We start from the raw sequence: 15,819 nt of genomic DNA, 5'->3' as shown, positions 1-15,819 counted from the left end.
AATAATAATTAACATTTGAATGGCACTTAAGAGAGCAAAGAACACTTCACATTCATTAACTCGTAATCTTACAGCAGGCTTAAAGGTAAGTCAATACTATTATCCCCATATTGCTGCTGGGGGACTGAAGCTGAGAGAGAGGCACTTCTCAAGACTATTTATCAAGGAAGGTACACAGCAAAAGTGGGATTTCTTTAAGGTAAATTGGAAAATATGAATTATACAGAAATATGTTTAATAAAGTACAACATAGTGGAGCAGGGTAGGAAATCAAGAAAAGTAACTGAGCAAGTCAAGCTAAATATGTAGTCAATAAAATGCAACCATTTGTGAAAGAATAATAGAATTATAGGGTTGGAATGGGCCTTGGAAGTCATTTAATCCAATTCCGTGCTAAAGGCAGGAGTCTTCATGCCATCTCAGATAAATGGTTGTCCTTTTTTTTTCTTAAGAAAACTTCCAATGGTGGAATACAATGCCGGGAAGCAAGCTATTCCACTCTTTAATAGTTCTCAATATCAGTTAATTCAACATTATTTCAAGGTTGGCTCTCCTTCTGATTCCAGTTTCCACCCATTCCTTCTTGTTCTACCTTCAGATGTTACGGATACTAAATCATCTCCCTCTTGGTGACCCTTCGAGTACTGGAAGACTACTATCATGTCTCCATTTAGTCTTCTCTTCATTAAGCTAAAAATGAAGAATAATTAGCCATTATTCATTGGATTTAACCTCCAGACCTCTTATTTTCTTTGTTGCTCTTTTCTGCAAATGTCAGGCCCAGTCCAAGAATGACATAGAACATTACACCTTAAAGGCAGAATCTTGCCAGACTAAATCTTTACTACTATCACCCTGATGAATATACCCTGAGAATTTTCTAGAGTGTCCCCATCTGTCCCTATCCGGCTCCAACTTGTGTTGCTTCTTTTCTCTTCACTCCTTGGAATGTGATCCCTCCTTCCTGGGAAATTGCCATTTCACTTTAGTGCATCCAGTCTTTTTAGTGCAGGGGTCAGCAACCTGCAGCTCTGGAGCCACATGTGGCTCTTTCACCCCTCTGCTGCGGCTCCCTGTCACTCAAAATATGAGTCAGAACCACCAATGTGTGACATCCGCCAGCACATAATTTATTGAGCTTTTCAACCCCCGGTAGGCCAATCACGGATAAATCCAAGAAAAGAAAAGATTCGGAAAAAAACAGAACATTTAATTCAACTACATATGCTAGTTTTGTGGCAGCTCAAGAAATAGGCTCAGGAAGGGTTTTGTGGCTCCCGGTGTTTTCTTTTCTGTGGGAAACTGGTCCAAATGGATATTTGAGTGTTTAAGGTTGCAGACCCCTGTTCTAGTGCCTCAACATTCTATGTAGTGACCAGAAATGTAACCCAATAAATATTGGGATGCAGCCTCTTCAACCTAATATTCTTCAGCAGTACAACACTATCTAATCCAATACAGGATCAAGTCATCAAGACTTTATATTCAAACAGCTTAGTGCTGTTAAGCTCCATTTTGCTTTGTCAAACATCAACCTCCAAGGTTGAAATTATTATATTCTGTGGGTTCCGTAATAATTGAGGCTCCACATATGTTCACACACAACGTTTATTTTTAACTCACAGAGACCAGCAACAACCAAGAACCGCGCGCCTGCTTTGACAGCCCTTTTATACTCGGCTGTCAAAGCGGGAGCCAATCAGAACAGAACAAGAAACCATCTCCACCACTAGGGGCCGCCACTGCCGGTGCAGGACATAACACTTCTTTCCCCCTAGCTTGCGCAATCGTAATCCTGGAGATACGCTGGGCGCCGCTTGATTCGGCTGGACTTTCGTGGCTCCGTTGTAGCCATGGTCACTGGCTGGCCCAACTCCTCAGCCTCTTTTGTGGGGGACTTCTCCGGCCCGGGGACCCCTAGCCCCTCCACCGGCAGAGCAGACAGGGCTTCCTCTCGGTTATCAGATACAGGGGCTGGGCATCTTATTCCCTTGGAGCTTAGCTCCTCTGCCCAGGATGATTGGGTTGGGCTACCTCCTGGCTCTTCCTGAGTCCCCGACCTGACGCCGGGCCCTGAGCTGGTCACAATGTCTGCGCCACTCTCTACCCTCACCCAACTCGACCCTGTATGAGCACGGGCTGGTGATTCCCACAATCTTTCCTGGGAACCATAGGGGGTGGCCGCTGTAATTCCGGGCGTACACCACCTCCCCCAAATCAAATTTCCTGTTTGCCCCCATGGAGTCCAATGGCTGACTAGGTGAGTATTGGGGGTGCAATCTATCAAGTGTGGTCCTCAAATGCCTGCCCATGAGTAACTCTGCCGGGCTCTTATTCGTGGGCACAGCGTGGAATGCTGCCCCAGGAGGTACTAATCCAACCTCTCCTGCCAGCCCCCTGGGCCCGACCTGGCCAATGCCTCTTTCACTCACCGAACTGCTCGTTCTGCCCGGCCATTACTGGCCGGATGAAATGGGGAAATGAGAGCATGGCGTATTTCTAGGCCCGCTAAGAACAACTCAAACTGGGCGGACGTTAGCTGTGGCCCATTGTCCAAGACCACAAGGTCGGGCAACCCATGGGTTACAAACAACCGTCACAAAGTTCTAATGACGGCTTCTGAAGTGGTGGAATGCATTAGTGCGATTTCCACCCACTTCGAGAAAGCATCGACGACCACTAAGAATACTTGCCCCTGGTACGGCCCCGCAAAATCTATATGGATGCGGGACCAAGGACCCTAGGCTCCTCCCACTCTCTAGGGGGAGACTTAGGCGGCAGCGGTCTTGTCTCCTGACACCGGTGACAGGCCGACACACAGGCCTCTATGTCTCTATCTAGTCCTGGCCACCACAGGTAGCTCCTACCCAGGGCCTTCATCCTAACAATGCCCGGGTGACCCCGGTGAAGTGTCCCTAGAATGGACTGTCGGAGGGGGGGCGGAACTACAACCCTATGCCCCCAGAGGAGGCAACCCCGTTGGGTAGAGAGCTCGTGCTGCCTTCGCTTATAAGGCTGCAATTCAGGGCTGACAGGACCCTGGGGCCATCCACAGAGAACCCAATCAAGAACTTTTGAGATGACTCTGTCCAAGCCAGACATTCTAGCAATGTCACAAGCAGTAACGGGAAAGAAGGAACCGTCAATCAGAAAAACATGGGACACTGGAGCCGGGTCTTCCACCTTGGTCATCAATGGGCAACGGCTCAGCGCGTCAGCATGGCCCAAATGTTTCCCAGGCCTATAGACCAGGGAATAGGAATAAGCCGCCAGGAACACCGACCATCTGATCATTCTTGGTGATAGTAATTGCGGAGTCTGTCTGTCCCCGGCCAAAAGCCCCAACAGCAGCTTGTGATCGGTAACAAGTTCAAACGGGCGACCGTAGAGATAGTCATGGAACCGCTTGAACCCCGCAACCAACGCCAATGCTTCTTTATCCAACTGTGAGTAGTTGCATTCCGCGGCGGCCAAGGTTCGAGAAAAGAATGCAATCGGGGCTTCCGACCCGTTGGGCAGCCGATGACTCAACACAGCGTCAACCCCATACTGAGATGCATCGCAGGAGAGGACAAGCGGCAGGTTTTCGTTGAACTGTGTAAGAACTGCGTTAGATTATTTTTCTAAATATAAGGACATTTGAGGCTTCAGCTAACTGATACCCACTACCATTTGAAAAACAATCACAAAATCCTTCTCTTTCATTGAGAACCTCTTGAACAAAAGTTGAGAATTAAACACTCCAATTTTACCTTGGACGAAGAACTGTATGCGATGGTAAAAAATGCACCCATACATTTATCTGCTCTTTAATTATCCTGGTATGTACAATAAAAATAGGGGATGGTTTGCCATCAATTGTTGAAGGAAAAAAATTGTACCTGTAATAATGAATGCCATGTTGTTGTTTTTTCAATAATAAGTTCAATATCTCACATAACACACGTAGCTGATGGCCTCACTTTTTTCTTTCTCCTTTTGTCCTTATATAACCTTGGAAAAGTTTAGTGAAATAGAGAGATAAGATTGCCTGCCATTGATCCTCACTTTAACTACAGCTACATTTTAGTACATTTACCGATGTACAAAATTATACTGTAAAAAGCTGCCCTTGGCACTAATTTATTATTAGCCCTTGGCATTAATTTATTATTGAAGTATAAACACTTGGTTTCACTCTAAATTAGAGGATTGAATTTAAATTCAAATTAAATATACTTTCTATGCTATTAATTAAAGCTATGATGAATCATTTCTGAGTTATTCTGAAAAGTTGTATTATGGCTGTTCATACTTATCATGCAAGTTATCGGTATTTTACTTGAGGCTGTCAGACACTATGATATAGGTGCAGTTAGAAAAACCATTGATTTACTCAATTGACTTGATGTGTGACTTCAGGTAAGTTATTTCACTTTTCTGGGTCAAGGTTTGCTCATTGCAAATGATGAGTGTAATGATGCTCTAACTATTACTGCCTCTGAAGAGGCCAAGTTAATTAATTTATAAGAGCTTTATAACTTTAAGATGAAAGGTACAAGAGTACATCGCTGCAAAGGTTTATACTGTACTCATGTGAACTCAAATCCTCTTTTAACTAGAAACTTTTATTTTCTCTTGTTCTCAGCCAAACTGGGTAGATCAGATCAGGAAATAAACTCCATAGGAAAGCTAAAACTATTTTTATTGACATTGGCTATAATAACAAAGAGTTACAAGTCTGGTTGTCCTGCTCTTCTTCCTCCCCTTCTTCTTCCCACTTCCTCCTCCTCCTCCTCCTCCTCCTCCTCCTCCTCCTCCTCCTCCTCCTCCTCCTCCCTACTTCACCCACTTCCACATATTATCTTGTTAGTCTGGATTTAAAAACAGTTTCAGCCCCTTTTGCCTAGGGTACCATTTTCTGTATATTTCCATCAAAGTTCTTTTTTCTTATTTTCTAGGTCCTCGATGGTGAACCTATGGTACGCGTGCCACAGGTGGCACACGGAGCCATATCTGTGGGCATGCGAGCGATGCCCTAGCTCAGCTCCAGTATTCATGCGCGTGCCGGACAGCTGATTTTTGGACCTTCCGGGCCCACAGAAAGTGGGGAAACGGGCTGTTTTGGCCTCTGGAGGGCCTCTGGGGGGGTGGGGAAGGACGTTTTTGCCCTTCCCAGGCTCCTGGAAAGCCTCTGGAGCTTGGGGAGAGCAAAAAATGGACCTACCGGGCCCACCGTGCCATCACATGCCAAAAGCGGTGGGAGCATGGGGCGGGGCATTGAATTATCGGTGTGGGCACATACGCGCATGACCCCCCATGCTCCCCATGCTTTTGGCATGCAATGGCAAAAAGGTTAGTCATCACTGCTCTAGGTGAATTATTTAAGTTACCTTCGTTATAAAGTCAAGTCAAAATTCTTGACTTTGCAGCAAGTATTCTTATTATTTCTCAGATATTTCCTGGACTGAAATGGATCAGCCTTGATTAAAATCTCTCTATAAAGATATCTCTCTATGAAGATAATAATTGCCAGTTGCAGCTTGCACAGTGTCTATAAAATTAGCATTTACTTTGGCTGATATAGGATTTATTTTAAATTTTCAGATGTGTCACTGCAGGAGTTCAGAGGAAGAAATAAATTAAAGTTAATACAACCAGCCACTCACATGACATTGCTAACTAGTGACATTTTGTTCAGAAGCACTAAATTGAACAATTTTGTCACCAGTATGAATTAGTTCTTAACACCATATTTGATGACATTTTATCTTACACAATAAAAGATATATATTGACCACATATGTGACATCACAACTAAGGCTAACAAATCATACATATGTAATAACAGGTATCCACATATAGACTATTTTATATTATTTTTTCATCGTGCATGAATTAGAATAGAATAGAATAGAATAGAATTTTTTATTGGCCAAGTGTGATTGGACACACAAGGAATTTGTCTTGATTCATATGTTCTTTGTGTTCATCAAGAATCATAAGGTACAACACTTAATGATAGTCATAGGGTACAAATAAGCAATCAGGAAACAATATCAATATAAATTGTAAGGATAAATTTTAAGGAAAGCAATAAAGTTACAATCATACAGTCGTAAGTGGAAGGAGATGGGTGATAGGAATGATGAGAAGATCAACCCCAGCTTAGTTGAAAATTACAGACCAATCTCTCTATGCTGCGTTACCTGTAAAGTTATGGAATCCATCATCAACCAATACATTACCCTCCACCTAGAAACAAACAAAGCATCTCCGGACCCCTCCACAATTGGATAACAGCGTTCCTGTCAAACAGACAACAAGTGGTCAAAATAGGCAGTGCCCTATCAAATCCTGTTCCTGTCAATAGCGGCGTTCCCCAAGGCAGCGTTCTTGGACCAACACTCTTCATATTATACATTAATGATCTCTGTGACCATATTAAAAGTAATTGTGTTCTCTTTGCTGACGATGTCAAACTATTTAACACTACCATTAATATAGCTACCCTTCAAAAAGACCTTGACTTTGTGTCAGAATGGTCTAAAACCTGGCAACTCCAAATCTCAACCAGCAAATGCTCTGTCTTACACATTGGAAAAAAGAATCCAAACACTAAATACAAACTTGATGGACATTACCTCACAGATGACCCCCACCCAGTCAAAGACCTTGGAGTCTTCATATCCAATGACCTAAGTGCCAAAGCCCACTGCAACTACATTGCAAAAAAGGCATTAAGAGTTGTAAACCTAATCTTACGTAGCTTCTTCTCCAGAAACACTACACTACTAACCACAGCTTACAAAACATTTGCTAGACCAATTTTTGAATACAGCTCGCCTGTCTGGAACCCATACCACATTTCAGACATCAATACAATTGAACGTTTCCAGAAATATTTTACAAGAGTTCTCCACTCCTCTGAATACAACAAAATACCTTATGCCACCAGACTTGAAATCTTGGGTTTAGAAAATTTAGAACTCCACCGCCTTCAACATGACCTGTGCTTAACTCATAGAATCATCTATTGCAATGTCCTTCCTGTTCAGCTTCAGTCACAACAATACAAGAGCAAACAATAGATTTAAACTTAATGTTAACCACTTCAATCTTGATTGCAGAAAATATGACTTCAGAAACAGAGTGATTAATACTTGGAACACACTACCTGACTCTGTGGTCTCTTTCCAAAATCCCCAAAGCTTTAACCAAAAACTGTCTACTATTGACCTCACCCCATTCCTAAGAGGTCTATAAGGGGTGTGCATAAGAGCACAAACGTGCCTACTGTTCCTGTCTTACTGTTTCCTTTCATTATATCCAATTTATATAGTTATTACATGCTTATACTCATATATATGCTTATATGTTATATAGTTGCTTTATGCTTATTCTTATGTATGCCGTTATGACAAATAAATAAATAAAAATAAATAAATTAATAGTAGTGCAGATTACTATAAACAATAATTGAAACAAACTATAAACAAACTATAAACAATGATTGAAACAAACTGTTCCGTCTACTGCTCAAGTTTGGACGCCTGAGTCAATGTCAGATGGCTCACAAAGAGACTAAGAATCTAAAATACAGTGCAAAGACATCCACAGGATCTGACCTTTGTCAAAATAATTAAAGCAGTATTCCCTATTGCAAAATAAGCTCTGCCCATTCCATATGTATATGCAAAGTCATAACACACCTGCAAAATAGAGAAAGCAGGACTGTGATGTGAGGAGAGGAGGAGGAGGAATGCAAATATTCATGGTTTACTAAAAAGAAATTCTCAGCCTATCATGCAAATAGACTAGGGGAAAAAGCAAATCCTTTAAAAGGATCCTCAGGTTAATAAATTCAGTAATAAAGCAGGGTTGGAGACTCCTATTCCTTATTAATTGGTTTTAATAAGATTTATTAGTATTAAACAGACAACACCATGTTTATATGGATATTAAATATGTTGTTCTTTCTATTTCTATTTAATAATAATAATAATAATAATAATAATAATAATAATAATAATAATAATAATAATAATAATAATAATAATAATAATAATAATAATAATAATAATAATAATTATTTTATAAGATACATCAACAAATTGCAGCTTCCTGCAATAACATCAGAGAAACTGCAAAAAACTGCCCTACTTGGAACATCATACATCTTGGTTGATACCTAGGATGCTGGCAGCAATCTATATCAACTATTAGCACCAGTCAATGGTATTTGTGATGCATTTTTGAATGTCCAGTTGATTGATTTTCATGTTTAATGAATAAAGTATATAATAATAAAAGATTTCTTAATATTTTACTATTGCATTTAGAACAGTATAGATTTTTTTTGTTTTGTTTAATTCTGTTGGATTGAAAACCTACATATTTTACTTTGACAGCTGCAGTGTTTTATCATCAGCTATTCTTAGAGCATAAAACATTTTCTTCTCGCTGTTGTCCGTTCTTAAGAGGAGTTATTAAATTGACAGCTGCTGGAATTCAAATGCCAACTTCATTTCATGGCTTCATATTTTCTTTTGTCTGAAAGACATAAAGCTGACAGCCTTAACTAGGTTCCTGGTTCATACTTAAGGGGAAACTATGATAAACTCCAGTTTCCTTGCTTTTTTTCCACTTTCTACTATGATCCTGTTAATGCCTACAGTGGTACCTTTACCACTTTGCTAAAATTATTCCCAATGTGCTATAAAATATTTTCATAGTTTTTTTTAAAAAAAACCCTCTTGTAACAAGTAACAAATTTAGAATAGAATAGAATAGAATAGAATAGAATGTCGTGCCTTTGCGCCTCTGACCCGGCGCAGGTCCCAACCGCCCTTGGTTCTCCGAGGAGCTGAGAGGGATGAAACGCCGGAGAAGACGCCTAGAGAGTTCCTGGAGGTCAGCCGCTCGAAGCTGATCGACACTAGTGAAGTCCTATACTAGGACTTACCTAGTGGCATTGAGGGAAGCGAGGCGAGCTACGCCTCCCTCATTGCATCGGCAGATAACCGCCCAGCCGCCCTGTTTCGGGTGACTCGCTCCCTCCTACACCAGGGGGAGCGGGACGACCCGTTGCAGGGACGTGCTGAGGAGTTTAACGGTTATCTATACGATAAAATCGTTCAGCTTCGGGATGGTCTGGACCAAGATTGCGGTGATGCGGGTGAGATGCTCGAGGGCGGTCTTGGTGACATTGTTTGGGATGAGTTTGACCCTGTGGCTCCCGAGGACATGGACAGGTTGTTGGGTAGGTTGAATGCCACCACGTGTTTACTGGACCCGTGCCCCTCTTGGCTGGTGCTGGCCACCCGAGAGGTGACACGAGGCTGGCTCCAGGCGATTACGACCGCTTCTTTGGTGGAGGGTGTCTTCCCGCCTGCCTTGAAAGAGGCGGTGGTGAGGCCCCTCCTTAAGAAGCCGTCCCTGGACCCGGCTGTTTTAGGTAATTATCGTCCGGTCTCCAACCTTCGCTTCGCGGCGAAGGTTGTAGAGAGTATGGTGGCATATCAATTTCCTTGCACCTGGTTGAAACTGTCTATCTAGACCCGCTCCAGTCCGGTTTTCGCCCGGCTACAGCACGGAGACGGCTTTGGTCGCGTTGGTGGATGATCTCTGGAGGGCCAGGGATAGGGGTTGCTCCTCTGCCCTGGTCCTATTAGACCTCTCAGCGGCTTTCGATACCATCGACCATGGTATCCTGCTGCGCCGGTTGGAGGGATTGGGAGTGGAGGCACCGCTTATCGGTGGTTCTCCTCCTATCTCTCCGACCGGTCGCAGTCGGTGTTGACGGGGGCAGAGGTCGGCCCCGAGGCGCCTCACTTGTGGGTGCCGCAGGGGTCGATCCTCTCGCCTCCTGTTCAACATCTACATGAAGCCGCTGGGTGAGATCATCAGTGGTTTCGTGTGAAGTACCAGCTGTATGCGGATGACACCCAGCTGTATTTTTCACACCGGACCACCCCAACGAAGCTTTCAAGTGCTGTCCCGGTGCCTGGAGGCCGACGGGTCTGGATGGGGAGAAATAGGCTCAAGCTCAATCCTCCAAGACAGAGTGGCTGTGGATGCCGGCATCCCGCACAGTCAGCTAAATCCGTGGCTGACCATCGGTGGCGAGTCATTGGCCCCGATGGAAAGGGTCCGCAACTTAGGCGTCCTCCTGGATGAACGGCTGTCTCTAGAAGATCATTTGACGGCCGCCTCCAGGAGAGCGTTCTACCAGGTTCGCCTGGTACGCCAGTTGCGCCTTTCTGGACCGGGATGCCCTATGCACGGTCACCACGCACTCGTGACGCCGCGCCTGGATTACTGCAATGCTCTCTACATGGGGCTCCCTTGAAGGGCATCCGGAGGCTGCAGTTAGTCCAGAATGCGGCTGCGCTGGTGATAGATGGAGCCCCGTGGCTCCCGTGATAACACCCATCCTGCGAGGCTGCACTGGCTACCTGTGGCTTTCGGGTGCGCTTCAAGGTGCTGGTGACCACCTTTAAAGCGCCCATGGCATTGGGCCGGGTTACCTACGGGACCGCCTACTGCTACCGAATATCTCTCACCGACCGTGCGCCTCACAGAGAGGGTCTCCTCAGGGTGCCGTCAGCGGCAATGTCGCCTGGCGACGCCCAGGAAGGGCCTTCTGTGGGGCCCCCACCCTCTGGAATGAACTACCCCGGTCTTCGCCAGCTGGACCTCCGGACCTTCCGCTGGCTTAAAACACATTTATTTAATTGTGCAGGGCTGAGCTAAATTTTAAATTTTAAATTACTGGTTTTTAAATTGGCTTTTATTTTATATTTTTAATTTTAAATTAATAGGCGTTTAGAATAAGTTTTTTAACTGTTTTTATATTTCTTACATTGTATTTATGTGTTTTAAATGCCTGTACACCGCCCTGAGTCCTTCGGGAGATAGGGCGGTATATAAATTTGATAAATAAATAAATAAATAAAATAAACAATGATTGAAACAAACTGTTCCGTCTACTGCTCAAGTTTGGACGCCTGAGTCAATGTCAGATGGCTCACAAAGAGACTAAGAATCTAAAATACAGTGCAAAGACATCCACAGGATCTGACCTTTGTCAAAATAATTAAAGCAGTATTCCCTATTGCAAAATAAGATCTGCCCATTCCATATGTATATGCAAAGTCATAACACACCTGCAAAATAGAGAAAGCAGGACTGTGATGTGAGGAGAGGAGGAGGAGGAATGCAAATATTCATGGTTTACTAAAAAGAAATTTTCAGCCTATCATGCAAATAGACTAGGGGAAAAAGCAAATCCTTTAAAAGGATCCTCAGGTTAATAAATTCAGTAATAAAGCAGGGTTGGAGACTCCTATTCCTTATTAATTGGTTTTAATAAGATTTATTAGTATTAAACAGACAACACCATGTTTATATGGATATTAAATATGTTGTTCTTTCTATTTCTATTTAATAATAATAATAATAATAATAATAATAATAATAATAATAATAATAATAATAATAATAATAATTTTATAAGATACATCAACAAATTGCAGCTTCCTGCAATAACATCAGAGAAACTGCAAAAAACTGCCCTACTTGGAACATCATACATCTTGGTTGATACCTAGGATGCTGGCAGCAATCTATATCAACTATTAGCACCAGTCAATGGTATTTGTGATGCATTTTTGAATGTCCAGTTGATTGATTTTCATGTTTAATGAATAAAGTATATAATAATAAAAGATTTCTTAATATTTTACTATTGCATTTAGAACAGTATAGATTTTTTTTGTTTTGTTTAATTCTGTTGGATTGAAAAACTACATATTTTACTTTGACAGCTGCAGTGTTTTATCATCAGCTATTCTTAGAGCATAAAACATTTTCTTCTCGCTGTTGTCCGTTCTTAAGAGGAGTTATTAAATTGACAGCTGCTGGAATTCAAATGCCAACTTCATTTCATGGCTTCATATTTTCTTTTGTCTGAAAGACATAAAGCTGACAGCCTTAACTAGGTTCCTGGTTCATACTTAAGGGGAAACTATGATAAACTCCAGTTTCCTTGCTTTTTTTCCACTTTCTACTATGATCCTGTTAATGCCTACAGTGGTACCTTTACCACTTTGCTAAAATTATTCTCAATGTGCTATAAAATATTTTCATAGTTTTTTTTTAAAAAAACCCTCTTGTAACAAGTAACAAATTTAGAATAGAATAGAATAGAATAGAATAGAATTTTTATTGGCCAAGTGTGATTGGACACACAAGGAATTTGTCTTGGTGCATATGCTCTCAGTGTACATAAAAGAAAAGATACCTTCATCAAATTATAACACTTACAACCCGGGGTGAAATCTAAAAATTTTATCTACCGGTTCTGTGGGTGTGGCTTAATTGGTGGGCGTGGCTTGGTGGTCAGGCGGCTTGGTGGGCGTGGCCAATAACAATAAATAATAAAAATAATAAGCAAAGTATAAAAAAACAATAAGAGGTACCAAAAAACAACTTTCACACTTTACACACACACAACACAAGTGACTCACACACAATGTAAAAGCAGCTGCACTTCACATAGCTACAAAAAGCTCAAAAACCAACTTTCACACTTTATACACACACAACACAACACAACACAACACAACTGACTCACACACAATGTAAAAGCAGCTGCACTTCTCACTTCACATAGCCACAAAAAGCTCAAAAACCAACTTTCACACTTTACACACACACACCTAACACACACACACACACACACACTACAGCTTTCTGAGATTTTGTGTGTTTGTGTAGTTAGAGTGAAACACTACAGAAACACACCAAATCTCAGAAAGCTGCACAAATATTTTATTTTATTTTATTGTGGACTTCAAATCCCAGAGTTCCTCAGCTAGCAAAGCCAGCCAGTTGATCACCGAGGAAATAGATTAGCTGAGCGATTGATGCTGTCTGGCTGAAAATGAAACTGCTTTCGGGCTGTAGCCATGCATTCCTCAGTAATCAGGTAAGTGCCTTAGAATCTCTACTCTTACTTGTAGAAAACATGTTTTCTACAAGTAAGAGTACAAGTAAGGTTCTGCTGTATTTTACTTTTAAAGGCCTGTTTCAGCTGAAGCAAAACCGGCTTTTAAAAGTAAAAATAAAAACCTCTGCAGATGGTGCGGCTCAGCAGAGGCAGGGTGGGCGGGGCCAGGGATTTTTGCTACCGGTCCTCTGAACCAGCAGCCACCATCGCTACCGGATCGCATGATCCCCTCCGATCCGGGAGCATTTCACCCCTGCTTACAACACTTAATGATAGTCATAGGCTACAAATAAGCAATCAGGAAACAGTATCAGTGTAAATCGTAAGGATACAAGCAGCAAAGTTATAGTCATAAGTGGAAGGAGATGGGTGATGGGAACGATGAGAAGATTAATAGTAGTGCAGATTTAGTAAATAGTTTGACAGTGTTGAGGGAATTATTTGTTTAGCAGAGTGATGGCGTTCGGGAAAAAACCGTTCTTGTGTCTAGTTGTTCTGGTGTGCAGTGCTCTATAGCGTCGTTTTGAGGGTAGGAGTTGAAACAGTTTATGTCCAGGATGCGAGGGGTCTGTAAATATTTTCACAGCTCTCTTTTTGATTCGTGCAGTATACAAGTCCTCAATGGAAGGCAGGTTGGTAGCAATTGTTTCTTCTGCAGTTTTAATTATCCTCTGAAATCTGTGTCTGTCTTGTTGGGTTGCAGAACCAAACCAGACAGTTATAGAGGTACAGATGACAAACTCAATAATTCCTCTGTAGAACTGGATCAGCAGCTCCTTGGGCAGTTTGAGCTTTCTGAGTTGGCACAGAAAGAACATTCTTTGTTCATATAGGATTTGATAGGGTAGATGGTCTTACTGAAAAATTATTTGGTTAGATCATGGCTTCTGATAAGCTTAAAAGTCAAACTACAGTTGGATACTATAAAATACCCCAATGGCTTAGAGCCAATTTCTGCTTTAATTTACCATCTCTTCAGGTAGTGTAATTCTGGTTTTTTACTACATCATATTTAACAAACTAAGTACAGTTGTCAAACCATGGGTTAACTGAAAAAAAATACATTTTATTGCTTGCCAATCAGAAAATATAATTTGCCAAAATACATTCAGTATCCTTAGCCATGTTTTGCCTTAATATTTAATAGTAATTCTGATGGACAATGCAATTTGAAAAATATCTGATTATAGGTCTGCAATCTGTTCCATGATTTTAATTTAATTTCCTAGTATTATGCAACCTAGGAGTCGCAGTAAAGTTGGTACAGGCAAGAAAGATTAAAGTTGTTAAACTAAATAACTAAATTTCAAGATATAGGGAACAATAACTGAAAGCAAGACTGTCCTTCTATGAATTCCATGTTATGATTTAAACTTTCTGAAGTTGGTCAAATAACAGGAGTTGGGGGACTGAATGAAGGGAAAAGAAAAAAAGGCAAAGAATTAGCTCAGAAGCATATAAAAGCTGCATGTTTAAGGATATCAATGTGTGACCAAAACAAAAATATGGAATGAAATCATTTGATAGACAAGAACTTCTAGTATATTGAGTTATATTCTTTGATAACCAAGTCTGAAGTAATTCAGTGATCAGAACTATAGATATTAAAGAAAATTGTGTATGTGTGTTAGATATTTGGGTCAAAATCCTATATTCACAAGTCAAAGACAGGCCAATTAAATTATGTAGGATGTATTTCTTAGCAGATACATCCACCTGGATTGCAAGTTGAATTTGCTTTCAAAGGTATGGAAACCTATGGAAATTTTTATTTTGCAAAGGAAAACAATTACCCACACTGGGTAATTTTTCTTTTGGAAATATCTAATGATGATTTTGATATCTAAAAAAAAAAGGCTTATTATTTCTGGTAAAGCTTAGTAGTTTTTAAATGCCTTCTTTGCAATGTTTAATTGTTAAGAGAAAGATAAGGGAAAGTAAGTGGAAAGGAGGATTGCACACTTATGTCCTTAGTATTTTTGCTAATTTCTCCTGTATCTTTGTTGATTAATAAGGAGAAGGTGAAGAATTAGAGATTAGTTTATAGAAAACGAGGTGAGGTATGGAATGAAGAGATATTTGGTTCTATTTAAAGAGACAATAAATTGTTAATGTTGAATATACTTGCTGGGGATAAAGGGGGAAGCTTATTCTTATATTTCTTTTTTCTTTTTTTTAGGGAGGTTTTGCACGTTTTAATTTTTTTTCTCTTTTATGCATTATTTTAATAGGCTTTTGTATTCTGTTATCTGTTTAATATAATCCTTAATAAAATTATATTAAAAAAGAAACAAGGGCCACTGTGCGTGAACAATTCTTTATACATATTTAAAGAGCCTTGCTGTACAAGAACTTGTACATTCATGCTTGAACTACTTCATTCTTATGTATTCTAACTGTATTATAAATTGAGTCCTTATATTCTTATATGCTTAAATAGCAGATAATTATACATCATGTTAGTACCCTAAGAGGGAAAACTGAGATAGATCAATTCTTTACACATTGTTAAATCCAGATTTATGAAAGCAAACATGATTAATATTCTGCCTTACAGCAAAAATATTGGATGTTATTACCCTGCTATTTCTAATTCAAAATCTGTCTCATGAGATACAAGTGGTTTATAATTGGAATGATGTACAATGGAATTATAATCTCAAAATAGCAATATTCTCTAATACCAGAAATCTTTGAGTTTTAAAAATCTGCCATGAAAGATTTTCTCCTCTAATTAAAAAAAAAAAGTTTTGACTGATATTGAGAAGTGGTAGAAACTTACCAGTATAAGTAAACCTAGAGGGTGTGACAGAAGTTTATTCTAATAA

At 40.7% G+C, this 15,819-nt stretch overlaps 1 protein-coding gene across 1 annotated transcript in view; it reads right to left on the bottom strand.

The window, feature by feature from the left end:
- The window catches only part of LOC131191126 (contactin-4-like), a 721,863-nt gene that overhangs the window by 248,523 nt on the left and 457,521 nt on the right, over positions 1 to 15,819 (bottom strand). The gene's annotated exons all lie outside the window — the stretch shown is intronic.

This window comes from Ahaetulla prasina, chromosome 2 (assembly GCF_028640845.1).
Source record: "Ahaetulla prasina isolate Xishuangbanna chromosome 2, ASM2864084v1, whole genome shotgun sequence".
NCBI classification, from domain to species: domain Eukaryota; kingdom Metazoa; phylum Chordata; class Lepidosauria; order Squamata; family Colubridae; genus Ahaetulla; species Ahaetulla prasina.
The sequence above is the reverse complement of the archived record's forward strand: the minus strand, read 5'-3'. Positions and strand labels throughout refer to the sequence as shown.